The following is a 6,649-nucleotide window of genomic DNA, read 5'->3' as shown; positions in this document are numbered from 1 at the left end:
ACTGGTCAATCCGCTTCCCCCGATAGAAGAGGAGTGTGCCCCAGTACCAGAGACGTTTTCTCAGGACCCTGTCCTTTTGCCGTTTTCTTTATAGACGTCACCGCTGTGTTTATTATCTCAGTATTTATTTATGTGTTGTAACTTGTGCGTGGTATCCAAAAATTTGTGCGACGGATCCGATTTTTGGTTTCAATTAGGTGAGCAGTTTTACTGCTGTTAATTTTGTTTTATCTAATTTTTCACTCGCGATAAATTTTGTAATGAGATTTTTTCCCCGAGTTGCTGCAGCGTATATATCTTCACGACATAGATTTTTATTCGCGCAGCACCGTAACAGCAGACTCACAACCACAACCACTCGACCTCGTGCGCTAATTACAAATCCTCGTACACAGTTTTGCGCCTAACTGATCACACTCGAGGACACCACAGTCTCAATAAGAGAGATGTGTGAGTAATCATTCGGGCGCGAGTTGCCCCAGCACACCGACAGCAGTTAGCACTTGATGCCGCACCTAATCCTCGTGGTCGCCGCCGCCGTGAAGAGCTAACACTCGAGCGGCAGCATCACGACGATCATCAAGGATCATCGCGCACAAGAGCACGGAGAACCCCAACAACGTCGCCAAACCTCCACACACCAGGACCACGTACCAGTCCGGCATCGCCTCCGCCATTAGAACCTCGTCTCGAGCTCCTGCTAACAGCAATGGAGGAGAAGGAAGAAGTAGAAGCGAGGCCAGGTGTGAGGAAGAAGAGAGGAGCACCGCGATCGTTTTATAGCTCGAGATCGGTGTACGGTGGGCAAGGTCCACCAGCGCCACTCGTCGCTCGATCGCCGGTGTTCGGAGGCGAGTCCACGAGCAGTGCCGACAGTGCACTGGCCCGCGAGGTGAGTGCACGCTGCACCGGCAGCTAGCACGCCGTGCACTACCGCAGTACGGCCTAGATGCCCTACGCGCTAGGCGTCGCCGGTGGAGGAAGCACGGGAGAGCACGCGAGAGAGAAGAGAGAACCAGAGATAGAAGAAGAGGCCGACAGTGGGCCCCAAGTCCACCTGTCAGCCAGAGAGAGCACTGTGCTCTCGGGTACGACCAGCGTGTTTTACTAATTTTAGAATTTATTCTAAATTACTCTATCCACGTAGAAATATCTCGTCTTTCCCCCAAACCATGGATTTTTCCGCGCAACGCCAGTGTACCACACTGTGGTTTTACACCACTAATTGCCCTCTCACTGTAGCTACGTTGTTACTGCACAGTAGAATGATTTCTTTTGGTAAGCGCGATGTTTGTTCAAACGGCTTTTTACAAATCTCGAGGACGAGATTTTTCTTAAGGGGGGTAGTGTTGTGACACCCCAAAATTTTGACCTTGTTTTATAAATTAAATTTTTGCCAGGAAATTAAACTTTTCCATTTGTCTAGATTTACCTTTGGATATTGTGGGTTTTTACCTCAAGTGGAAACTTTCCAAAAGTATTATTGGACTTGTATGCTCTCTCTATGAAACAATTCTTTATCAGTGGATTTAATTGCAAGGTTTGCTTTTTCTTGAGCTTTACTCTTTTAAAATGATCTTTCATGAATTTGGAGCCTGTTTTGCACTGCAACCATTTGACAAATGCATTTAATATTTCCTCCAAAATTTGGGGATGTCATGTGATGTTTCCACATCACTTTTATGCAAAATATCTTTTGGTTATTGGAGATTTTGAGCTCTACATCAACTTTTCAAATCTGGTCCAGTAGGCATTTTTGCACTGCAACCTATTTAAATATTCCTTTAAAAATTCTTCCAAGTGTTTGGAGATGTCAGTAGATGCATATAATTCAACTTTATGCTAAAACCCAGTGATGTTCTTTGAAAAATTCGAGTGAATCAACCTCTTTTTCATCCTGGTCCAGTTTGGTGATTAGTACTGCAACCCTATTTTATTTTGCTCTAGTGCCCATGAGCCTTTTCCTGCTTGTAGCCCTCCCTGCAAAACCCTTAAGTCCAGGAGAGTGGTCCCATTGGAGGATTTTAAGTGCATACAATGAGACCTTTTTCTTTCTGTCCAAAACTGTAGTTTTGCAAAACTTGCACTAGCAAGTTTCTGGTTTTGCCCAAATGATCTTGCCATCATCACCTACATCCAGGGAGACCCTGATCTGGAGATTTTGGCCACTCCAAGAGTTGCCTAAATGCACTTGGCATTCTGTCGAACACTTGATGTGCACAGTCAGTTTTGACATGAGTTTTAGTATGCAGTGTGTACTTGATCCACTGACCCAGCAACCTTGTCCACTAAGACCCTAGCTACTCCTAACCTAGTCCTGTTAATTGCCAGCTTCCCTCTCGCACTCTAGGCTGCCCTGGCATTTCGTCGAGCACGTCCCGTGCGTGCTCTGGGCGCGCCCAGAGCGCACGTTTTGCACGCGCACGCACCAAGCCGCCGCGTCGCACTGCCGCCCTCGCCGCGTCCCGCCCCTGGCCCTTGCTCGCCTGCAGAGCCGCGCACTACCCTCACCCACTCGCCGGAACCCTCCAAGCCGCCCCTGGCGCCCTACAGCACCGCCGTCAGAGCCTTTGGTGGCACGCCGGCATCGGCAGTGAGCTCCTGCCATGGACGGCGCCGCCCAAGCCACCCGCGCACGCCAGCTGCCCTTGTGAACAGCTCGAGCTTATCCTGGAGCCCGTCGGCACACGCTCATCGCCGCCACGTCGCCCTGCGGCTACAGAGCGACGGTCGTCGGCGTTCTTTTCCTCGGCCACCGCGGAACCAGCCTCGAACGCCTATAAAAGGAGACCCCGAGCCCCTCCGAGCGCTCAGGCGACCTCAGGCCTCCCCCCTAGTCCTCCCCTAGCCGTGGATTGACCGGAAGAGGCCATCTCCCCCACCTCCGGCCGGTTCGGCCGCCGCCGCCTTCCGGTGCCATTCGTCGCAACCAGACACTCCCCCGCCCATCCAGCGCCACCACTCGCTTCCCCTTATTCTTGCGGAGCTGCCCAGCGCCTCAGCCTCGATCGGAAACCACCGGAGCCCAAAACCCCCTTCACTCCTGTAGCCCCCTCCGCCGCGGAGCTCGCCGCCGGCGACTCCTCCCACCACCGTCGACCCAACGACCACCGGGAGGACCGCCCCGGTCTGGCAGGTCCATCCCCGCCCTCGGATACCCGTGGGGAGCTGTCGTTCATCGACGGCGATCGCCGGAGTCCCGCCTCCGCTCGGACAGAGAGAGAGAGGAGGGAGAGGGGGACTAGTCAAACCTGACCAGTGGGCCCCCTGGACCCACTGTCAGTGACCCATGCGCCACCCACCCTGGCTTAAGTGGAAGCATATATCCTCGAGTACGTATCCCCTACCCCGAAAGCGTATTCTGTATCGAAGCGTTTTCCTTTTTCTGGTTTTATTAAAAATAGAACGTTGACCAAACTTTGACTGGCTATATCTTTTGAAATAAAACTCCAAATGAGTTGATTCTTTTTCCTACCTCTCTCAAATTTCATCTAGTTTATTTTAAGATTTATTTCAAAAATATTTGGGACAACTTTTTGTACTGTTTTTGAAATATTTGTTATTTGAATATTTTTTCAAAATAGGAAATGGAGAGAGAAGAAAACTTTCAAAAAGTGCACCCCCTTGCATACTCTTGAAGGCAAGCATTCTGAACTCTGGCATAATATTTTTGTGTGGTGTTTTGATACGGTTACAACACCACTTGACTTGGAGCATACTTTTTTTTATGTGATGATAAAATCATTCGCATGAATGCACAATGGAGGTTCTTTGCTGGTAGAATGGTCATGTTGGTGATAGTAATCATCCTCACGAGCTTTCCATGCATACCGGCAGGAAGCCGGGAAAGTCGTGGTCTTGGGTAGACACGAGCTTGTCCCTAGTTCCTCGTCAGGACGAGTGTGTCCGGTATGGCATGATGAGGTTTGATGAGCGGTGATTCTGTCTGTCAATGGGAATATATTGGTTATGCTAATCATTCGAAGAATACTTGGACCTCCTGAGTCGGTCGTAGGTCGAGTCTTGTTCAGTAACTTCCCCTACTTGTTTTGTACTACCACTTCTCCCTGCCGCAGGTAGGGTACGGTTCAGTAAGTTGTCAACCCCTTACCAAGGCACACATCGTACAGAGAGGCCATGGTGGAAGATACCGGATGCATCCGGTAGGCATGCCACCTGGTCCGGGGGCATGGGTGTTTCCGGTTGGGACCGAGAGGGGGGCACCCCTTAGAGCGCGCGATATAAATTTGATCCCATGCTACGTCGAGGTTGTAGCCTCCCCACTTAGAGTTTTGCTTGACAGGTGTCGTGGGTGATTCCAGACACCGGTAAGTTAAGCTGGTGTGTGCAGGTCAGGCGTGTTTTCAATTAAAAGGCCGTAGGCGGAATTAGTCCCGATGGACTAAATAAATCCGTTACTCGTGGGAAAAGAGTACACCCTCTGCAGAGGTTATATCTATTCGGATAGCCATGTTCATGGGTAAGGACTGCTGTCTGAGATGGGTCTAGTGACTGTTTTCGGATGGAGACACGGCTAAACTGGACCATAGTAATGGTATTCGGATGGAGAAACGGCTAAACTAGAATCTAGTGACGGTCTTCGGATGGAGAAACGGCTAGACTAGAACTTTGTTTATGACCTGTGACGTATGAGGATTATGTTTATTATTATGGACTAACCATTTACATTATTTGAATTATTGAGTATCCCTGGGATGGTTCTACCACCTGGATATTCACTGTGATTATTCTTATATAAGCCCTTTATGTGGTGTCGCTCAGACGCCCGACTGCGGCATGCTTGTTATTTAATTTTTCTTTATAAGCCCTTTATGTGGTGTCGCTCAGACGCCCGACTGCAGCATGCTCGTTATTTAATTTTTCTTTATAAGCCCTTTATGTGGTGTCGCTCAGACGCCCGACTGCGGCATGCTCGTTATTTAATTATTCTTATATAAGCCCTTTATGTGGTGTCGCTCAGACGCCCGACTGCGGCATGCTCGTTATTTAATTATTCTTATATAAGCCCTTTATGTGGTGTCGCTCAGACGCCCGACCGCGGCATGCTCGTTATTTAATTATTCTTTATAAGCCCTTTATGTGGTGTCGCTCAGACGCCCGACTGCGGCATGTTAATTCATTTGCACCCTTTCGAGGAGTCATTTCAGATACTCGATCAGTGCATTCTGTTACTACCCCCGTATTGCATGTTCATATTTTTCCCGCATGCGTGCTTCACGGATTTTGCTTATTTCGTGATAGATGTTATGATCATAAATATTTCGGAGCATGATTATCTCTTATTATATTATACCCGTGTTCATGATGTTTGCGATTACATTCAAACGTACTCACAGTCTTGTCCCTGGCTATTGTCTTGGCCAGATTTCTTGCGTGGATAGAGCATTGCGATGACAGCCCCGGAACCTACGCAATGATGATAGCAGCCTCGCGAAGATAGGAGTTATCCTGGTCAGCTGTTCTTGTGGGAAATGGAGTCCCATAGACGCAGATGAACCACAAACCGCTTCCGCCATCAACCACTAGAAACCGAGTGTTGTACTCCTAGGCCACAATGGGCTTGTACTACATATTTTGTATTTTGCTTGGAATTCTTGTATCAAGTTGGTGCCTCATCAGCTAACAGTAATCCTGGGGCTTGTGAGCACAAAGGCCGTTTTCCGGGAAATTAATATCCCAAAAAAGCCGGTCCTGACAAGAAGTACTCCAGCTGAGGATTGATGCCCGGGACGAAATGTGTCACAGCCGCTGGATGAAAATTCGATGGTGCGGGACGTGTGGTGTCATGGGTTCGTGCGACGTCATGAGAATCGCGTGTGGCTGCGGTAGAAACTTGATGCTCGCCGCATTTAAGGTGGCCCACATGTCATGCACACAAAGGCAGAGGGGCGGTGCAGCCGAGAGGGGTGAGGCGCACGTCGGGGGACGTGGTGCCGTGGGTTGGAGCGGCGTCGTGGGAATCGCGAGTGGTAGTGGATGAAACGTGATGGTCGCCGTAGTTGAACTTCCATGGACAAGTTGTCATGTCTACGCACACATGCATTGCATACCAATCACTAGAAGGAGTAGTAGAGAAAGCTAGGTGGATAAATAGTTCCTTATAGTCAAGCGGACCCACGCTACTACTTGTTCCAAAGACATGCACACCATCGAAATAGTCCATCTATATCAATATACATAGAGAGGGAATATTTTTTTACAAGAGAGGAAATAGTTCATCCATCCATAATGCCCTGCTGCAGGTGCAACATCTTCTTCTTCTTGTTGTTGTTCTCATTTTATGTGGGAGACGGCTTCGCAACAAGCTCTCTGGACCTTGCAGCTATCTCGAAACTCACACGGGCATTGAGGGCAGCATATTTTATCCGCTCGTACGTCAAGGGATAATTCTCCCATCCAGACGACCTTAATGCCAGCATCTCGTCACCCTTCTGAAGATCTGTTCCTAGCACAAAATTTGCTACGTCGAATAGGGATGGTGTCGGTTTATCACAATCTTCTACGTCAATTTTTATTCTGGATTGTAGGTCAGTGATGCTTTTCAAATCAAGGTTGTACGGCTCCAACTTCTGTTCGTCCCCTGCGATGGCTGCCCCACAGAAGTATATGTCCTCCCGAGAAAAGAAAT

Source organism: Aegilops tauschii, chromosome 1 (assembly GCF_002575655.3).
Source record: "Aegilops tauschii subsp. strangulata cultivar AL8/78 chromosome 1, Aet v6.0, whole genome shotgun sequence".
Classification (NCBI taxonomy): domain Eukaryota; kingdom Viridiplantae; phylum Streptophyta; class Magnoliopsida; order Poales; family Poaceae; genus Aegilops; species Aegilops tauschii.
Note: the sequence above shows the minus strand (reverse complement) of the source record.